At 36.9% G+C, this 21,370-nt stretch overlaps 1 protein-coding gene across 1 annotated transcript in view; it reads left to right on the forward strand.

Annotated features, from left to right (window-relative positions):
- The window catches only part of RAB27B (RAB27B, member RAS oncogene family), a 160,997-nt gene that overhangs the window by 13,489 nt on the left and 126,138 nt on the right, over positions 1-21,370 (forward strand). The window contains exons 2-4 of the mRNA XM_032470673.1: positions 5,070-5,191; positions 9,815-10,081; positions 10,214-10,288. The gene's annotated coding sequence lies outside the window, so the exon portion shown is untranslated. The remainder of the gene's footprint in view (positions 1-5,069; positions 5,192-9,814; positions 10,082-10,213; positions 10,289-21,370) is intronic.

A 21,370-nucleotide genomic window follows, 5' to 3' on the forward strand; every position in this document is an offset into this window, starting at 1 on the left:
GGCTGGAGGCAGGAAACGCTACAGCTCAAGTCCAGGATCTGGAGATTAGAACACAGTCCAGAGACAGAATAGTTGGTGCATTCTTCAAAAATCCCTGGTTTTCCGAAACAGCTCCTAAGATGCTTTCTCCAAACAGGGTATAGTCATCAGTTTTGTAGTCAAGTGGCAGTACATTTTATTTACAAATGTTAAAGTGGAATTAAACTTTATAGTGCTCTGTGGGACGGGTATATCCCCTCATAACAGGATCATGCCAGTTAAATTACTGACTTTCACTGTGAAATTCTATTGATGGTTAGTGCTCAATTTTTTAGGTGTTATTACTAAAAAAGATTTTACTAATCTTTTATACTTACATTGCTTTTCAGAAATCAGGAAAATTAGATGAACTATCACAGAACGTCTTTGTCAACTTAAGAGTAGGCAGATTTCTTAATTAATAAATTAATTCTTAATTAGGACACCAAAAGGATTAACTCTAAAATAGATTATAAATTGGATTATATTAAAATAAAAAGAAATGTTCTTCAAAAGATATCTTTAAAAGTTAAAAAGCAACCTACCAAATGAGAACAGATACTATATATATGTATATATATATTTGTATAAATATAAATAATAAATAAACAAAAAAACCCAGTGGAAAAATGGGCAGGTGACTTGAACAGACACTTCACAAGAGGACATTTAAATGACTATTGAATCTATGAAAATGTGCTCAACTGCATTAGTTAGTTTTTAAAATGCAAGTTAAATTACAACTATATATCACTAAATAACCACCAGAAAGGTCAAGTGTGAAAGGCTGATATTACCAAGTATTCCCAGTGATGTAAACTGAACTGTCAGACACCACAAGTGGGAGTGGAAATTGATAGAACTACTTTTAGACCTTGAAGTATAGTCGATTTACAATGGTGTGCTGATTTCTGGTGTACAGCATAGTGATTCACTTATATATTCCTTTTCATATTCTTTTTCATTATAGGCTATTACAAGGTATTGAATATGGTTCCCTGTGCTCTACAGTAGGACCTTGTTGTTTATCCGTTTTTTATAATAGCATCTGCAAATCTCTCTAACTCCCAGTTTACCCCTCCCACCCCCTTTCCCTCATAGTAACCGTAAGTTTGTTTTCTATGTCTGTCTGGATAAAACCACTTCTGAAAACCGTTGGGCAACATCTTTTCAAGAATAACGTACATAAAACCTATAGCCAGCAGCTCTGCTTCTGGGTGTAGACCTAGTAGGAACGCGTGCATGTGTCAATTCCCTAAAAGGCATGTAGAAGAATGTTCAGAAGAATGTTATATTACTTCTAAACTGGATCATTACCCAAAAGACCATCAGCAGTAGATTGGATAAATACATTCTGGAATGTTCAGTCAGTGGACAGTACTGAGAATGAAAAATCTGAAACTACAGTAAAAATGACTCAGAATCAAAATGTTGAGCAAAGGAGGAAGATATAAAAAAAAATTGCCGAGCATAAATTCCTTTTATACAAAATAACGAAATAGGTAAAAATAATGTTAGTTGTCAGATGTCAGGATAATGGTTACCTTTTGGTAGGGAGAGGGCGTTTCTGTTTGAAAGGAAACATGAGACAGCCTCTGAGGTGTGGGGAACGTGCTATTTCGTGATCTGACTGTTCCTTGCTCATCTCGTGGAAGTTCATCAAGCTGTATATACTTAGGTGTATTCCATTCTGTGTACCTAAGTGTGCGTGGGCATAAAACACACATTATGCTCGGTTAAAAAGTGAAAAATATCTAGATAAGTGGGATGTGACTAAATTCCAGCAGAAGACTCACAGAATAGGGAAATAAAATGAAACATAGCATTTCTCCTTCTCCAGTCCTCTCTCAGTTTTATTGTCTCTCCAGAAGTGATCACATAAATAGTCAGGCTTCCTTCCATTCCTACCCATGGCATTTACACACACACACACACACACATACGTATGTATTACAAGTAATAGTTTGAAAATGTATATTGAATTATATTTTATGTATTATTCCTTTATCAGTAACATCAAGTTGCTGTTTAAAAAGATTTAGCAATGGATAATGCCAAGTATGACAGTAAGTGACTTTCCCTACCCTCTTGTTAGTTAATGTATTGAATCAGCGTTTTTGCTTTTTGACAATGTGATGGACAAAACGTGAGAGTTCCTTTCAGGTAAAATGAGATTTGTAATAAGGTTGAGCATCTTTTCGTTGATCTTATTTGTATATTTTCTTTAGGAAATTTGCCACTCATCTAATTTAGCCATTTTTCTATCAGCTGGTTTACTTTTATTTTGTCTAATTTGATATTGTTCTCTATTAATTATAGATGTAATCTTTACCCTGATATTTAAGTTATACTGAAATTTTTATATGTTGAAAAAAATTTATGTATCACTTTATGGCGTCTAGGTTTAGTGAATTGCTTAGAAGCACTCTTTAGATTATAAAAATATTCTGTTGTAGTTTATTTTAAAATCTTTTTCAGATTTTAAAGTATTTAATCCATTTGAATTTATTTTTGTGTATGGAATAATGTAGGTATCTGACATCCTTTCCCCAAATGGATGGCCTATTGTGCCAATTGTGTGTTGAATAGTCTGTCATTACCTTACTGATTTAAAATTCTACTTTTGTCATAAATTACACTGATATATACGTGTCTCCATTTCATGCTTGATAAATTTTTTACATTTCTACATCAATGCCACAATATTCAGAGTTATTCTAGTTCTATAGTGTGGTTTGAGAGATCATACGGTGTGCAAGAGAAAGCTAAGTATTTTTCAAATCAATTTGTTAATTCTTACAAAATTTTTTGGTGATATTTTTTGGCATTACATTTGTAGGTTGAGTGACACATTATCTGTATAATATTAAATTCTTTTAATACCAGAGCTTATGCGCTCTCTTACAAAAGAAATCAGGTTTTCTTTATGACCTTTACTAAAGATCTAAAGCTTTCTTTATGCAGTTCTATAGTTTTTGCTCATTTCTAGTTGGGTTTGTAGAATTTTATATGGTATTGTTGCTATTATGAATATCCACCTTAAGTAACATTTTTATCTCATTGGTGATGGAAGATTTATTGGTGATAGAAGGCTCACTTAGGTAGCTTCTGAATGCAGAGAAGTCAGGCCTGTGTTCCTCCCTTTACTTGCCCATTTCACATGACTCTGACTGGGGACCTTCCCACCCTTTACCATGTACCTGACTAGCCATTGTCAACCCACGTTCCACCTCAGCTCCACCTGGCTCACACATCCCTCTGAGACCACTTCAGCCTGCGTTCTCTTTCATATCCAAGTCAAATCTGCACTTATATCAGAGTCACTTATTTTACATTTAGCATGTTACTACATTGAAAGATTTAAAAAATATAAATAAGGAAAAAACAGCTTTACTAAATCTTCTGTTGATATTGTTGTTGCTGCAAACTTATTCTGAGTTTTTCTCAGAATAACAGGGAATGGAACCTAAAAAAAGAAGTGTCTAAGGAACCAGACTGCCTCCTGGTGCACTTAGGAATCCTTCTCCTTAGCTCGCCCACCAGTATCCTCACCTTGGTTAGCTATTTTAAAACTATGTTCTTTAAGGATGTTTTGATGTCATATCAATGCATGTGCCCTTCAGTGGCATTGAAAAGAGGTGTTTCTTAAACTTTAAGAGGCATAGCTGAAGACCCGTCCGAGATGTTGCTTCTCCTACCTCTGCAGTTACTAATTCACCCTGTGCGAAATTAACCTGCAGATAGGATAGGATAATTCCTAGCCAGTAGCTTTCATTGAATTGTCTGGAGTCCAGTTCAGCCCACTTTTGAGGGACAGTTTCACCCTATTTTACAAACAGATAGAAGTGTAGTGTAAAATACATGAATTTATACAATAAAATGGGGACTATGCACAATGAAATTGGATCATTTTCTTATAATTCTAAATAGACATGTTGTCTCTTAATTTTCATTTATTGTGCAGTTTTGAATTTTTAGAATTGAATAGATAATCGACCTTATTCTTTCTCTGTGAGGTCTCTTCTGCCTTTATTTTGGGGATTCAGGCAATGGTTACGTTATTTGTGTGAGTTAACTGCTCATTTGTACCTAAACTGCAGTTAAATAAGTGACTTGCCCATCTCCTGGGATTTTGTGTGTCTGCGGTGGGGAAGTAATCAAGTCAATCAAACACTTGTCTCAGAAGGGTGAGATCTAGGCTCAGGAATTTGAAGCAGGTTCTTCAAGGCAGATGATTTTGAAATTGGACAAAGTTTGTGAATAATAGTTGAAGATGGCTAGGCTCAACAAGGGAGGATCTTGAAGTTCATATCGATAAGCAAACTGTTGTTTGAAAGAAAGCTATTTGCCTAGATGAGCAAACTGTTTTCCTGGACAAATGATTTTGCAAGAACTTTCTAAAGCAAACACTGGCTTTTTATTTTGTTGGTTTACGTTCTTATCTATCTGGGCAAGAATTTCTTGGAATAAACAGTTAAATCATGTTGACACAAGTGTTCTCAATTCTCAGTCCCAATAGTTGAGTTGTTTAGAAGCAGATGATTTAATTCTCAAGGAGTCCTTTAGTTGGCAATAAGCTGAATAAATAAGGTAAATTTAGACAATGGAGAGTCTTGAAAGACAAGTTAAGAAATTGGGCTATTTTCTGAGTGTTAAATTTAGTGTAAGGATATATGCTTATAGGCCTGATTTGCTACTAGGAAGCTATGGGGCAGTATTGGCCCCATCTTCAGTTTTTTCTTGGGTTACTTGTCTTCAAAACACTCAATCACTTATTCTGCTTGGCAGTTACAACGGCAGTCAGGTTCATTTGGGTTCTCATGTTTCTGTCCCCTGAGCTTACCAGTTCCTCACCCAGATCTCTGGCTCCAGCCAGCACTTCCATGTAACACAGGGCATGGAATTTGACTTTCCCAGAAGATACCAAAGGGGCCAGGTAACACAGCCTGGAAGTGAGGGGGAGTTAAGTCCTCATGTGTAAACATTAGATAGTAATAGAGAAACAAGATGGATCCAGCAGGTAAACTCTCTCCCCCTTCTCTCTCTGACAGACTGTTTTGGGTATGGTACCAATGTCTGGAGCCATCCTGCTAGACCAAGCACGTTTCCACTGGTGTTTGTACACATCCATCTGCAGAGTAACTGGCTTCGTCTCTGAGCTTGGGAATCAGAGGTCAGCATGATAATACATCATTGTCCATTTGCTTTCCATCCTTCCCTACCTCACTTTCCTTTTCCCTTACTTTCACCAGGCTGGGTTTTCCCTTCCAGTAAAGCATTAATATTTAAGCCTTGCTTCAGGCTCTGTTTTCCAGGAAACACAGGCTAATACAGTGAGTTTAAACTATTAAGTCTCCATGGTCTTTCATTTTAATAACTGTAAAATGAGGAAATTGAACTGAATTATTTCTATGATTCTTTTAAGCTCTAATATACCATTATTATAATCTAATCGCTTGAATATTTGAGCAAGGAAGTATGGGAGAAAGTTGATCCTGGTAGCACAGCCAGGATTTTTGGAAGTACAAGGAAAATAAAAAGCAACCTGGGGAGAACAGATATTTATGCAACTTGCTGTCCTGGTCTGGTAGCTACTAAAGAAAAGATGATTTAATCATGAATCTCAGAAAAGGTGCTGAAATTGCACTGTTGTAAACATAAATGTAAAAGGAAAGATTACATAAACTCTCAAGCAAAATATGTAACTTCTGCTGACAGAGTCATTGAAACAAGGAGAAGGACATTGTATCTACTTCACTGTCGAAGACCAGAACTCCTGGCCGTTTTTAAAGAGAAAATAGCATGTTTTTCATATTAAAGAATTCCTTTACTGATCAGTGGCTTCTGAGAAGATTTGATTCTGGAGATTCTGATCCTGGTCCTTCCCAGCACACATTATCTGTTTTTAAGCACCCCCCGACCCCCACCACCCGGGTGATGTGAATTCAGTTTTGGGCAGGGAGAGAGATGTCCAGGGAGGTCTTCCAACATGAAAACTTCCAGTGGCAGCCACACTATCCAGCATAGGCCTTTCAGTGGCAGTTGCAGTATGTCTACTTAAGATGGTCCTCTGATTCTCTACACCTGGTGACATAGAATCCAGACACGCAGAAGTGAAAAGGGTGTTAGGTGTCACCTAGTTGAGCCCCTTTATTGGTAGGGAACCAGAAGTCTGGAGAAGTAAAATAACTTACCCAAGGTTATGCAACTGGACAGTGAAGGCCCCTAGACAAAAATCGTCTTGCAGCAAAAATCTTTTATTCTCTGCATCTTACTAAAGAATCTAGATAAAGCTAATGTTCAGCAGAAAATGCACAAACATGCTAATGTACTGTATGGGGGAGTTTTTTTCCTGCAGTTATAAATGCTTCTTTGTCATCATTTACATTTATATCTGGTAGATCATGTTAATTATGAATAATGTACCGTTCCTGTCCCTCTGTCATCTGGAATTTTGTGGCTAAACAAATCTTCAAACTTATAGGGAGATACCCACCATCCAGCTTGTGCCTGATGGAATGAACCAGCACAGAGTGAGAAGTCCTTACTGCTTCTCAATCTGGGAAGTGTCCTCAAGCTTAAGTACTGCCTCTTCTGCCTCTCGAGCTGATATGGACCGCACTGCACACCACCTATTTAGTGCAGCGGATCAGCAGTAACACCCTTGCTTGTGAAATTCAATCAGAAACAGATTCCTCTCTGGTTGGCTTGATGTATTAATATTGTAAATAGATAAGGTATATGCATTGTGCCTAAGTACTGTTTTTTTTTTTTTTTTCAGGTGAGTAAATAGTAGTAGCATTGATATAATAGGTTACATCGTGCTATCAGAAAGCCTGAAACTATATATAATGCTCCGGTTTTTATTCCAATGTTGGATGAATCACAAGGTTTTGAACTAACTTCAACGCAGCTGATCAAGTCAACGGTCAGCTTATTCATTCAGCCGTTCACTCAGTAAAAGCCACAGCGCAATGAGGATGCGAAGAAAAAGAAGGCACAGAACATGTAGTCATTTAGTATAAAGCAAAGAGCAAAATATTTTGAGACATCATATAAAGAAACATTTCAAAGAAACCGAAAAACTATTTTTAAGGTGTTCTTAAATGGTTTTTGTACCTTCTTTCTTTTATAGTTAACCACTCTAGCCAAATATTTACCTCTTTCATTAACTTAAAATAATACCGTTGGCTTTGTTGTTTCTTTATATGCTATATTTCTATAATATAGAGTTGTTTTGCCATTTCATTGATTTTTTTCTCTAAGATTTCAATCTCCTTCCTTAATTTTCTGCCTTTTTATTTGCTAATGTAAGGACTGAAGACTACAAGCTTATTTGAAGTATGCTTTTATAGCCCCCATAGATAATATTTGTATGATCATACATTTCTGTGTTTTTAAATTTCTGGATTCATTTTGTCCTTTAACTCAGATTATTTAGGTGTGTGGTTGTATTGGCCAGCTGTATACGAGTGTTTCATCATCTTGTCACTGACAGATGTAGTTGCTCTCTGGTCAGGGAACATGGCCTGTGTGATACTGATTCTTTAGAAGTCTTTGTAACTTGTTTTATGACCTGTGTGTGATCAATTTTGATACATGTTCCATATTTGTATGAAAAGAAGGTACAGTCTCTGTTTTTCTCTCTACCTGCTAAGGTCAAGATTGTTTTGTTTTATGTTGATGGCGTCTTTTTGCTCTATATAGATTTCTGTGTGTGTAGTGAAGCGTCTCTCAGCATCCCTGCTCGTCTTCCCTCCACTTGGTATCGTTGCACAGGTGACACGTCAGTGTTTCTCTGAGGCCCAGCCGTGGACATAGTGCATCGTTCCCCAGGACGCTCTCCGACTCATAAAAAGCCATGGCTACAGAGATGCTTGGTGGAGGGGCATGGCCTCCCTCTCGTGCCAGCCGCAGCCACTCCGCTGCTGTGGTCTGGTCCACACACCTGGCGTGCTTACCAGCATCTCTGGAGGGAACGATAGCACCTTTTGCTGCTGGTCAAATTTTTCTTTAAAACAGAATCTCATTTCAGAAAATATGCTGACTTGAGAAAAACGGAAAGATGCAGTGGATAAGTGAATTGTAATCTGTGGGCTCAACAAAGCAATCTTTCTTTATTGAGGCAACATCACCCTGGCTTAGCTTGACTGTCTAGTGATGAGCATGGCTCTCTCTTCCCGTAGCTCTTCCCCAGCCGCAGTCACAGCTGTTTGACCTGCGTGTGACTTGGTACCAGTCCAGCTGACTGACTTCCCAATCTTAGATCCTAAAACGCATGAGTGCCCCTTATTGTTGGGCTTAGTCTGACCCTGTGCCTTTTGGGTGTTTTCTTTTCCTGTAAGAAAACCCTGCCTTGAGTGCTCCATGGGGAGAGTCCTACTTTGATCTTCAGTCTTCTCTCTCTCCCCTCTTGGCCTCTGAGGCTCTGAGACTCAGGCCTTACCAGTTTGCCATGTTATGGGCCAGAACTCTTGCTGCTGGCTGTCCTATCTCACCTACGTGGTCTGACCTCCGGGACCACTAGCTAGGAGCGGCTTCTCCCTGCTCCAGAAGGCGACCACTTGGTGGCTGCCGGACCCTCTTGCTGACTCCCTGAGGCTTTGATTCAGGGCCTGTAGCACCCACCTACCTGCCTTCCCTCTCTTCACCTGTGTTAGTACCTATATTTACTCTTTTAACAAATCTTGCTGGAATTAACTGTCCAGATTCTGATCCCTTCCAAACCAGTCTACTTACTGACAACCAAACTCTAACTGGGCACTTGCAGGGAGAAATCAGTGTTGAATTCTTAAACCCAGTCCCCTAGCTGAGTACCACGTTCATAATGTCAAAACAGAAGCCCCAGCAAGTGTAGCACATCCTGACTTACATCGTTTACTCTCTTATGGCAAATATTAAATGCACACAGAGTTGTTTGATTGCACACATATATTATTATCTCTTCTTTACATTTAAACTATAAGCTTCTTAAAGGCAAATGTAAACTTAACACAATCCCTTAAATAAAACAGCTGCCCAGAGAGACCTGCTAATTGAATTTAATCAGTTAAGAGATTAACTTCTGTACTTGTTTTCTTTAGTGTAATTTTTCAGCTGAGTGTCTAGTTCCTTCTTTCCACAAGTATTTACTTACTGAGGGCCTACTATGTGCCGAGTAATCTTCCAGGGTATTGAAATATTACTCTATCAAAGCAAACAGAACAGATTCCCTCATAGAGCTTACGTTGCAGTAGAGGAGTTAGACAAAAACTAAATTAAAAAACATGAATGTTATGTGGGAAAAGGGGCTACAAAGGGAAAAAAGATGGAGCAAATGAATAGAAAAGATGAAGGGTGGTGTTTGTCTGGAGTTTGGCACACTTACCCTCTCTTAGAGAACAAGCTCCCAGAGGTCTGTATTTTCTTTGCTCTGCATTTATTTTATTTGAGATTTGTAAACAGATTATGCAAAACATGAAGTTTTTAGACCTTTAACAAATACTCTTTGCAGATGGGAAGAAAAGATTTATCAAGCTTTTAAAACTCCCCCACTTGTTTTTTCCTTTACGTTTTAAATGGGGGGGGGGAGGGCAAAAAACACGGATTGCAGTCAGTATGGTATATGGGTGAATTTGTTTTCTCTCTAAGAGCCCTCTGGCTCAAACATTATCAATAGCACACTTTATTTAACAGACGAGATCATCTGTAACTTTTGGGGGTTTTCTTTTCTTTTTCTTTTTTTTCTTTTGGTTTCAACAGCAGTGTTTAGAAGCGTTAGAGACCCTGTTTACTAATGACTTTTCCCAAAACCCAGATCCAACTGCCCTGACACTTAACACGCTGACGTCCCTGAAAACCCTCGGTGCCGCTCACTGGAAGAATCACAGGAAATGGGGAGGCTGCTCAGAGCTACCTCGCGCGCTGACCTGGGGCAGGCACTAGGACCGCCCGGACACCAACAGGCAGCCACGCTTCACCGCCTGTCAGGGGGACTGAGCCGCCTTCGCTGTTACACAAGAGAGCAGGCAGCAGGCAGCAGCCGTAGCAGCTCAGCATCCTTCCCCCTCTGGTGGATCGGAAGGTATTTACTCGCTATTTATCATGCAGATTTTGTACACCATCAGTGTGCCTTTAGTGTTCACTTAATCTGATTCTCTGGAACGCTGTCCAGCACTTGTTGGGTTACTATGTTATTTTATGTTAATTTCCACAGCTGATGGAAGCAACAGTGCGGTAGAGAAATGGGCTAGATATTTCCAGAGGCTGAAACCTGGAGGCATTTGGAGGTGTAAGTACATGGGTCACAGATTTCTAATGTGCCGGCTGTGTTGGCTGTGTCTGCTGACCTTCTTGTTCCTCATTGAAGGAGCCAGTGTAAGATCCATCTGCATATTTCATTCATGAAGGCAAAGCACCGGGGTGGTGACAGAAACCGCTAATGATGGGCCTGAAACTCCACTTCGGAGTGGCTGTGGTTCCCTCTTCTAGCCTGCGGGTTTGCAAGAGGAGCAGCTGGATTGGCGACAGAGTTCTGATGGGAAAGAGCATTTGCTCAGGGCTGCAGGCGGCTTGCTTGCTCTCTGCTTTCTGTTTTCAAATTTCAGAGATGGTCCTTTCTAATCATTGCTGTGGTGCAGTGGAGGAGTCTTTTTATGCTTCGTTTATTTCTGATTTCAGATACTCTTACCATAAATGTAGGCTGCCAGAGAGCTGGTAAACCATTCTGTCCCTCTCAGGGTAAAGCTGCTGAAGAAAAATCTGGTTTGCTTTCTCTTGACCATGCTGGGCTCGATACTGCAAGTAGTAGATTACACCCAGAAACATTAAAAAAAATAATAATAATCTAATTCCCTTTCGTGTCCAACAATAAATCTGGTTATGTGCGATAAGGGAATAGTTTGCTGTTAGAAAACCCAAATGAACTTGACTCTATGGAGGAAATTGGACATTCTCTCTAAGTATTTCACAAATCAATTAAAGTTGCTTTTTTAGGGCCTTGGTACCAATTTCATGAATTTAAACCTCTTTGAAAACTTTAAAGCCTTGTCAGATTGTCAGGTTAGATTATTACCTTAGAAATTAGATCAAATTTAGGTATCTTATACCATAATGTAATAGGTAAACATATTTATAAATCAATAAAATGTTGAGTCATATTAATGGTCAGTTCATAGAAAATTGTAAGATAAATTGTACCATTAAATTTATTCCGGGAAAGCAAATAATCTTAGACATAATATAGTTCATCAGTATTGAAAATGTGACTTCAATGAAAATAGTTTTTTAAATAAGTTTTAAAATGTTTTTAATGGTTCAAAAAGTATATACTTTAAGTACATTATACTTGCTATATTGAAATACCCTAAATAAAATTTCAGATTGCTTAAGTATCAAACTTTTGAAAATATACCTATAGTTCTAAAACTCTCGTTTGGAGAAGAAAGAGGAACAGAGGATATGAGGGAGGGAGAAATTGAGTCTTAGTTTATGATTCCATACTCTTTGTAATTTAAACATTCTGATTGAGTATTTACTATATAAATATGCTACCTGTATTTTTCAAAATGTAAATAATTATAAGTGGTTATATTACTTAATTTGCAACACCCTTAAGTGCAAATGAATATAAGTATGTAAAAATAACATGTTAATATTGCTATATAATATTTCTTAAGCAGGTAAAATCTTTTTGAAGATAATATCTTGCCTCTGACAGAACTTAGTGAAATCAGAGTGGGGTTAGTAATAGACTTTTAATATTTTGTGATGCAAAAGTAATTCTTCAAATTCATTTTTAGTTAGTGTAGCAATATAGCTCCACGAACTTTGTGTTTAATGAAGTATCTCCTTATCTCTTTTAAAAACATTTTCTGTATTCCAAGTCTAGAAAGATGACTCAATTCTTCAAATTAATACTTAGTTCAAAAGTTCTTGCCCAACATATGATTTGCAGCCTTAAACTTCAGTTTATGTCATATTCTTATACATGTCTTATCATAAATAATTTTTAAGTAACTTCATTATATTTCGAGTCTAAAGATGCATTGATTCCAATGATGACAGGGGAAAAAATCTTGAGAACATAGTTCTTATTCAGAACTTGGTACTTTTCTTAGAACATGAACTTTCTTCCTGAGTTTAAATCCTAAAATTAAGTCCACTGGCTAGACCTAATTGAAGGCAGTGGGAACAGTCTAAGCAGAAGCCTAGAATTGCTGGCAAACAAGTGGAGCTTAAGCTGAAGAATAAAATGCAAACACGAATGCTAATTTGCTGAAGTGTGAAAGTCGTGATTATCTGGTGATTTTATCCCTGAGGATAATCCTCTTAGGCCTTGAAAAGTCCCGCTGCCCAGGAGATCCAGGTGAATATATCATCTAGATGTGCTGGCTAAGTAAGATAGATATTTCTAAAAGATTAATTTTAAATACATATTTTTATTTAAAGAGATTCAGCAGAGAGCAAATGTGGTCATACCAATTACGCCTGCAGCAATGTGGGCTTTTATCTTAAGACCGTAACTTATTCCATATGAAAACAGCGCTTAGCAAGACAGTTAAGAAAGAGAGGGGGAAAAACAGCTTTTGCATGATTAAACTTCCTAAAAGAAGCTAGTGTAAAGGCAGGAAAGATGCTTCAGGAAAACATGTTCAGGTGTTCAGGGGTTTCAAACAAACTTTTATTTTGTTTTTCTGAGCACCTGCGTTTTGAGTAAGAAAAGGGGCCTCCTAGTAGAAACTGGGGAAAATGCAGCAAGTCAGCTGCGGGCTGGCTTCTGATGGTAAGAGGTGAGGAGCGTTGTGTTCAAGGGGTAAAGAAGCAACCTTAAAGGAATGACGTATAGTCCTTCTTAGCTTGTCCTGAGAGGCGATTACAGTGCTAACATGAGTTTTTAAGGATCTGTTGGCCACATATACAAGCCACAATAAACAAGTTATATGTAGCTTGAGAATTTCTTTGAAATCTAGTCATGAGTTTCCCTTATTAAATAAAAGACTTAAAGGGAAGAAAATGAGAGCATGTTACTGGCAGGCCACGTCCACAGCGGTTACAATTGTGTGAACCAGAAGGGTGAGTTGTGTATTTTGCTGGAGTTTGGCAATAGGAGTAAGCTCTTATCCATGTAGTTTTTGAGAGGAAGCTTTTCTCAGAAGCAAAGATCTTGTTTCCAGAAGCTGACTTTATGTATAAATAAATAAGTTTGCAGGTACAGCCAAAGACTTTAAAATATATGAGGCACAGCCTTTGGGTGTAAAAGACCCATTAACAATATGAAATGTGTGCCATGCATTGTTGAGAAGCTGATTTCATCCAAGACATTAATTGTCCCTCCTGGTTCTCACAACTGTAACTGACGTAAACCTGGGACGCCACTACTACACAATCAGTCCCTTCCCCTGTGTCTCTTATTTAAGAGGGAAGAAGTTCAAAACTCTAAGGAAACAGTTGACAAATATTAATCATGATTCCATAGGTTTTTAAGTTGCAAATGAGCTTTGTTATTCCTTCAGATATAATGTAATACTTGTAGTTTGCACTTTGGAATCAGTGTAAAATTTTATGGACACAGTGTTTAACATTTTTGGATCATCTTTTTAAAATAGATATTTATCGATTTCTTAACATATGCCAGCTATGGAATTTCGACTGTATGCAAGATTTCCCACCATTCGTGGTCTCCATCATTTCATCATTTTGTGAAGGAAATAGGCAGCAAGCAATTTTATGAACCAAACACATGATTATTAAACTTCTTTAAAAATTGTTATTATAACTAAAAAAACCCCAGAATATATCTGATAGATACTAACTTGAAAATTAGAAGAGAGTGCTATGATAAAGAATGATGTGGTGCATATTTCAGATGTGGTTGTGTGGAAGGGTCCCTGGAAGAGTGATATGTCATCAGGGATCCCAGTGGAAGAGGCAGCCAAGTAATGGGCAGCATGTGCTGTAATAGAAAGCAGACTTTGTACAAACCTACTGCAGTTTAAACTCATTCTGCATCATTCTGAATCTTGAAAGCCTGAGGATTTCACCCTCTTGATAAAACTTTACAGAGTTTGGAGAAGAATGAGATAACACGTTGAGTATCCATGACAATACCTGGGGCAAATTTAATTTCCATTATAACTTATAAAGTATCATTGTAACTTTATGGATTCACTCCTTTGAATACCTAGTCAAATAAACAAGTATTGGACTATTTTTTTTCATCACTCCTGTGCCCCTTTCTGTAAATTCTTTTGGTGATTCTACGTCACACAGTTGAGGGAGAAAAGATAGCCATTTCCACTGACAGCAGGAAGGAAGGTCACTGCTCCTGAATTTCCTAAAGAGCAAATCTCAGTGAAGAGCTTTGTTAGATGCAATTATGGTAGATTTTTGATCGTTTCCTCAGAAACCACTAACATGGCGCTTGATGGAGATTAATTAAGGTGCTGTTCCTCCCAGGGAATGCCAGACTCAGATGACCACTTCCAAGGAGGTTAGACACGTGGCCTCTGGCAAGACTGTGCTTACTGGGCTTGGCCTGTCACACAACCTCTAGAGAAGTTCAGTGAGATGAATGTGGCACAGCATAGGGTTCAAGCTCAAGTTGAAGAAGTGAGTTCATTCGTGAAGAAGGTGGTTCATTGATCCTTGGAGTGATTCATACCTGAAGAGTTTGGAGTTTTGTCATCTCATTAGTGTACAGCTATGAAGTATACACCTGCACATAGACCACCACATGTGTTATATATACATATATAATTTTTAAGTGGAAAATTGCTAAGGGTGACTTTTAAGTATTCCCCCCACCCCCCGTTGCTTTTGACGATACCACTAGGTATAGTGGCAAAATTGTTCAACAATGTTTTTCTCTAGTCATTTCAAAGGAAAACATTAATCCTGGATGTTATCAGCTAGATGTAGTTGAAACTACTTTATCAGACAGAATCCAAAATGAAGAGCTAAACCAAAAGCATGAAAGAGGTTGCATTGAAAAGAGGTATCCTTAGGGGAATAAGATCCCTGACTGGTCTAGATTCAGTATGGCCCAGGTCCCAGTCTTGTGGAAGAAGATGAGATATTACTGAATAGCAGTCAGACAAACTGGCAAATTTGAGACTAAAATCTGTACTTTTGCAGGACTAGGATAGAGCAAAGGTTGTTGCTAAGGGTAAGAAAGTAGTGGAGAGGGTCAGGTCAGGAAGTAAAATTCAAGTTCATGAGACCTTGTGCTGCTAGTATTTCAGTCATCTGCTGCTCTGTCACTATCTACGTATGTGTCTTTGGAAATGTAACTTGATCTATTTAGGTCTTAGTTTCTTTATTGCAATATATTGAATTTTAGTAATACTTTATGTTATTAAATGAGGGACAAATGTCTAACAGGCAGGTAATTACTAAATGAAAGTTGGAATAGCAATGATCATAGTAGGAAAATACATTCTAAAGCAGAAAGCATAATTTGAATTTAAAAGTGTTGTAAAGTAATGATTTAGTGTATAGTTCACCAGTAAGATATACTCATCCTGAACCTGTAAGCACCCAATAACATAACCTAAATTAGTATAAACAATATATAAAGCAAGGAAAAAATAGAAAAATCTGTAATCATAATGAGAGATTTTACCAAAACTCTTTCAGGACTGGGCAGAAGTTAAGGGCAGTATTTGAACAATGCAATTTACAATCTCAATTTGTTAGATGTATATGAAACCTGCAACCAGTAAGTTATTCTTTCAAGCCTACATATTCTTTTATGTATAAAAATTTACTAACACAAAAAATCAAGTCTCCACAAATCACGAAGATCAAATATCATACAGTTAACATCATATGTTGCAATATAAAAATTCTTTGTATCAGAAATTTATGCAGTTCAAATTAGCTATATGCAGTACAAAAGGTAATGTAATTCAAACTTGAAATTCTAGAAAAATGTTTAGACTTAAAAATATTTATTAAATCTCATTTGATCCCACTGAAAAATTTCACTTTTATCCATGCATCTTGTTGAGATTATTTCTAACCAGGCACAAGATTATTTCTAACCAGGTACAATTTTCACTTTTTAATACTAGAGCACTCTGTATGGGTTTAGATAAAATAACCAGATTTCTGAACTAAACACCTTTGAAATTTTCCCATTCAAGAACATCTGCATGATAACCAAATAAATGATTGGTTTATAACAAATACATGATTCTGATTCTGAGGCCAAATTTATATTGTGTTTTCTGATAGTTATCATGCCCTGTGGTTAAAACTTTATTTTCAAGATTAAGATTAACTCACAGTTGGATTTAAGATGATCTGTATTGCAATATCCTATATTTCTTAATACAGAAAATATTTCAATGACTATAATAACTATGTAAAATAACTATGTAACTATGTAAATAAATACTGATCAATAACTATGTAAAATAAATATTGATCAAATCCATTATTGATAGAATCCCAAAGTGATTTAATTTGCATCATGAATATTTGTAGGTGTTATCCTCTTATTTATGTTGTTTTAATTATTATCTTGCCTTTCACTTCTTTTATAAACTATTTTTTTAAAACCTTAGAATATGAAACATTTTATGACCCTCAGCAGACCATTCTGATGCTCTGCTATAGAAAAGCTCTAATTATTTACAGTTTTTCATTTGCCTAAATTCAAACTAGGTGAAAATTCCAATTCATATCTATAGCAACTTTGCTCTCAATCTGAAAAGGACAGGGAGGCTTTATGTCTGAACATCACATATACTCTAATAAAGAGTGACCTTATTTTATGCCTTGACAAGAAAAAAAACCCTAGGAAAGATATGAATCTTGTATCATTCTATGTGTATGTCAAAAGTTATCTATCTGAAGAACAAATGACTCAATTAAAGAGCAATTGCTCCTGGCAAAGTGATCATCTAAATGGTGCTTTTTCATTTTGAATGGATTCCTTTCATCGTTACTGCAATAAAAAGATTAGTGAATTCCAAATCAGTCTGTTCAAGGTCTCTTCAGAATGTTAAAGTTTCTTTCTTTCACTAGTATTCTGCCCCCATTAATGCATTCAGACTTTTCAGTTTTAGAATATTTAAGATGAAGTTTAGCAGGGACTTTAGAAATCTTGGTGTGCCACCTCCAGGATAGAGGAGATGATCATAAAATTCCAAGAGGTCAGTTCATGAGAAGCCACATCTTAGAATTTTCAACTTATTGTATCAGCATGTAGTGTGTTAAAGTACAATTTGAGAATGTAGAATTGTAACTTTCAGGCAAGTATAAAATGGACATGTGTATAAGATTTTCTTTAATTCATTAATTAATGAAGCATATCTCTAAGATGTAATAACCGGTCTGAAAAGCATTTAAGAAACAGGAGATGTACTAGCGGTTTACAAAAGAGGTGTTAGGATAAAGCTGTGGAGTTTAAAGAAAAAGATTAATCTTTGGCATTATCTGTTTCATGAGGCAAATTATTTGCATTTCTACGGGACAAAAAGCCTGAGAGTTAACAAGAAACTTCACTAAATCTGGGACTTTTAATCAATAGGAAACAATGAGATGAACTAAGTTCCTTTCTTTAGACAACCTTTGGATGGCCTTTGTCCCCAAATGTTACTGAAAATACTTTCTGCCCATCTTTTTGCCTCACTTCTAAGGTTTAGATCAGGGGTGGACCAACCAAGCCCGTGTGCCAAGATGAGCTCATCATCTTTTTGTAAGTGAAGGCTTCTTGGAGCATAGCTCCGACTTGATTATTTCCAAAGGTGTGTCAGGAGGCCCGTGCCCACTGGATAGGCCTTCTACAGTTTGCTTTGCAAATCTAAGGCTTTATGGTATTGAGCAACCACTAATGCCACGAAATTTACTGCTGTCTGTAAATTTTCATAAGGAATCTCGAGTTGAACTTCCAAAATTCTCGTTTAGTACCACTTCTGTCTTACGGCTAGGAATCCAACCCTAAAACACTCTTTCCACTGGATTTCACCTGCAATGCCTATACATTTAGGTGAAATCTTATCCTCTAGAGCTGCCTCAAATTTGCTAAGGTCCCTTGCCTATTGGAAGTAACCTTTTTACTACCTGGGAGGCTGGGACTTTGGAAGCAGAGAACAGACCATCTTCCAGGAAAGGCTTTGTGGACATCCACTCCACATATGTTCTGTAATGATAAGCTACCAGACTCGATTAAGTAAGAAACCATCTGAAATGTGATGCTCCAAGCATAGACTTGGCTGCAACATTGATTTGTGTAGTTACATCCTGATAAATATGGGGATAGATTCCCATTGATGCTATGTAATTTGTACAGTATTTTGTTATTTTAACATTTTAAACATTACATTTTTAATTATTTTATTACTGTGGTTTATATATTTTTTAATTGCCATGGGAAATAAGGAGACTCAGTAAAAATATTTACTTCTAAATTTCAAGTGGGTCAGTGAGACTCAGATACCATTTAGAACATTTAATTTCAGTTTACAAAAGCATACTTTTCTAGTATTAGGATTACAGAGAGCTTAAGAAGGGGTTTCCTTATATATTTATTTAAAAGTAGAATGTTAAAATAATTCCAACCACATTCCAGACAAATAATCATAGTTGCATTTTCCTCATGAGCTCTTTTATTCCTGGTGATTAGTGCTTTCGTGCAGTATGTCTGCTTCTGGGCTGCAGAGTTCAGCAAATCCTGCCTCATTCCACTGGTACAGCCTAAAAGTTGTCTGTAGCCTTGTGAGTTTAGAAGTCAATCCCCAAAGGTCTGTTCTTTGAAGACTTCTTGGTCCTGTCCTTTACATGAGACCTGGGACTGACCTTCTTTGTGGAAGACACCATTTCTAGCCTAAAGCTTATAGCAGAGCCTCCGTGCAGGCATCAGGAAACAGAGCTCTTTGATGATGAGGCTGGCTATAGTGAATTTATGACCATAACCAATGATGTTAGAAGAGAGGGGAGTAAAAATCTTTAATAGGCTCTCATGATGATTTGACCAGTGTTTTCTCTGAGGGTGAGAACATACTACGGAAGGCACTGAAGAAATCTCCAGGGCCTTCCTAGAAAAACATCTAATTTCTGAAATACTTATATTAATATTTCACCTATGCAGATTAGCCTAAGGAAGTCAGAGCCAGTCTTATGATTGTACAGTTTTCCCTATGCAGCTCTTATAGTAGTATTGAACTAATCAATAACTGTGAAGCTGCCAAACCCAACTATTTCTAGCAATATTATTACTTTTATAAAATAAAATACCAAATCTTTGTGATTTGTTATCTGAAAATCTCAAAAATAATTTTGTTAAGTGAATTTTAGGGGCTTTTGGGGGTGACCTCCAAAACTGCTAAAGTCTAATTTTCAAATCATGCCTCTCTGAAAAATACAAAGTGAACAAATGTAAACCATTTCACATAACTTATTGATTAATAAGAAAACCAGATGTTATGATTGCTTTGGAGAAAATGGGACACATTATGTAGATACAGGCAATTTAACACAGGTATGTTGGACTAAAATTACTGAGTCAGATTCTAAAATTGGCTAATATCCAACAGGCTATAAATCTTTGGATTTATTTGCTCCCTGGGCAAAAATTATTTGCATATCTAATGGATGAATTTCTACACATTAAGAAATAATTTTACCAAGTCTTGGAGCTTTACCTAATAATAAAAAAATGAGGCAAATAAAGAGCACATTCCTCTAGACCTGTGCTGTGCAGTAAGGTAGCCGCTGACTCCTTAAATACAGCTGTTAAAATGTAAACTCAATTTAATTAAAATTAAACGTAATCAGACTTTTAGATCCTCAGTTGCACTGTCCACTTTTCATGTGCTCAGTGGCTGTCCTGGCTTAGAGGCTACCATACTGGGCAGCATTTCTGCCTTCACAGAAATTTCTTCGGGCCAGCACTTTGCCTACCTAGACAATCATTAGGTAGCCATTGACCCAGTATGATACTAAAAGCATATGTTCTCCATCTTTTTGTCTTATTTCCAGATTTCAGAGAAATTTTCTGATAGTTTTAATTGTGATAGAATTCAATAGTAAGTAACTGTTACCTGAAGAGGCTTTACATGTATCGTGATTATGCCAAAACAGGATAACTATATGATACATGATTTATTTTGGTAGCAGTAATAAAGATGATTTTAGACCAATACATACTTCAAAAAAAACACAGTACTACCAAAATATGTATCATTTGAATTACTCAAGGTGATGCAGTCAACCCTCTTATGAAACCATGGAAGTTGGGATGTTGTGAATGGTTCTGTAAATAAGAGTATGGTTAAAACAGAAGAGATGTGAGTCAGGACAACCATAGTATTTAAGGAAATTTTTGTCTTTTGTATCACATAGGATTTTATTTTTCTGTGCTCAATGGTGATAAAATGGAATTATACATATTGCCGTAAAAGTAACTTTTATGTTAAATAAAACCTAGGTTTTATTGTAACACTCATTAGTGCAGAATTACTTTTATAATAGGGAACCTTGGATTTCTCACTGAAAAATGAAATAGTTCCCTGAACTTCATTATTGTTTGTAAGTTTCATTATTCATTAAACAAATAGCTGTTAGGTGCCTATTATACAAACAAGATAGAAAGTGTCTGCCCATTCAGAGAAAGTAGACCAGCAAGAAAGACAGAAAAGAAATAGCTAATTAATTACAAATATTTAAGTTTTATGAGGAAATATTATGAGAGCGTATGAGGGAAACTCTTTCCTAGTGTGTTGGGGTAGGAGCTGGGTGTGTGTTTGAGGGGATGCAGCCAAGAAGGCCATCTTTAAGAAAGTGACGTGTAAATTAGGACGTGGAGGATAAGTGGGGGTTTTCTAGGTAAAGGAAGAATTGTGGAGGGTGGCAAATTTCATAAAGGAGACATACAGAAGGTCCCTGACCAAGGAGTTAGCATGAGCATTTGAGTTTTCAATTGGACAAAGATTTAATGACTTGAACTGTTTTTCTAATGTTATTTCCCCTTTTTGGCCAAAAGAGAGAGAACAGGTTGGTACAGATTACTTTCTTATATCAAATTGCAATCAAGGAAATACATAAGTAGACAAAATCCTTATGACCTATTTCTCATTCAGAATTGCCAAAAATGTTTCCCTTTGTGGAAGAAAGCTGCCCATAGAGGGGTCACCTTGACCTTGCACTAAGGTCCAAAATGGAAGACGTCAGCTTCTAATCATACTGTAATTTACTGGTTCACTGTTGACTCTCTGGGCTGTCTTACGCAAACAGAGTTTCTTTCTCATAAATAAAAGCGAAACCTTGGACGTGCTTATTGACTTTAGACATAACTGCAGGTGTTTAAGTAATCAGAGAAGAAGGGTTACTCTCCTTGCCTTGGAAAATCACCACAATCTTAATGCCC

The sequence above is a fragment of the Camelus ferus genome, chromosome 30, assembly GCF_009834535.1.
Source record: "Camelus ferus isolate YT-003-E chromosome 30, BCGSAC_Cfer_1.0, whole genome shotgun sequence".
In the NCBI taxonomy this organism is placed as follows: domain Eukaryota; kingdom Metazoa; phylum Chordata; class Mammalia; order Artiodactyla; family Camelidae; genus Camelus; species Camelus ferus.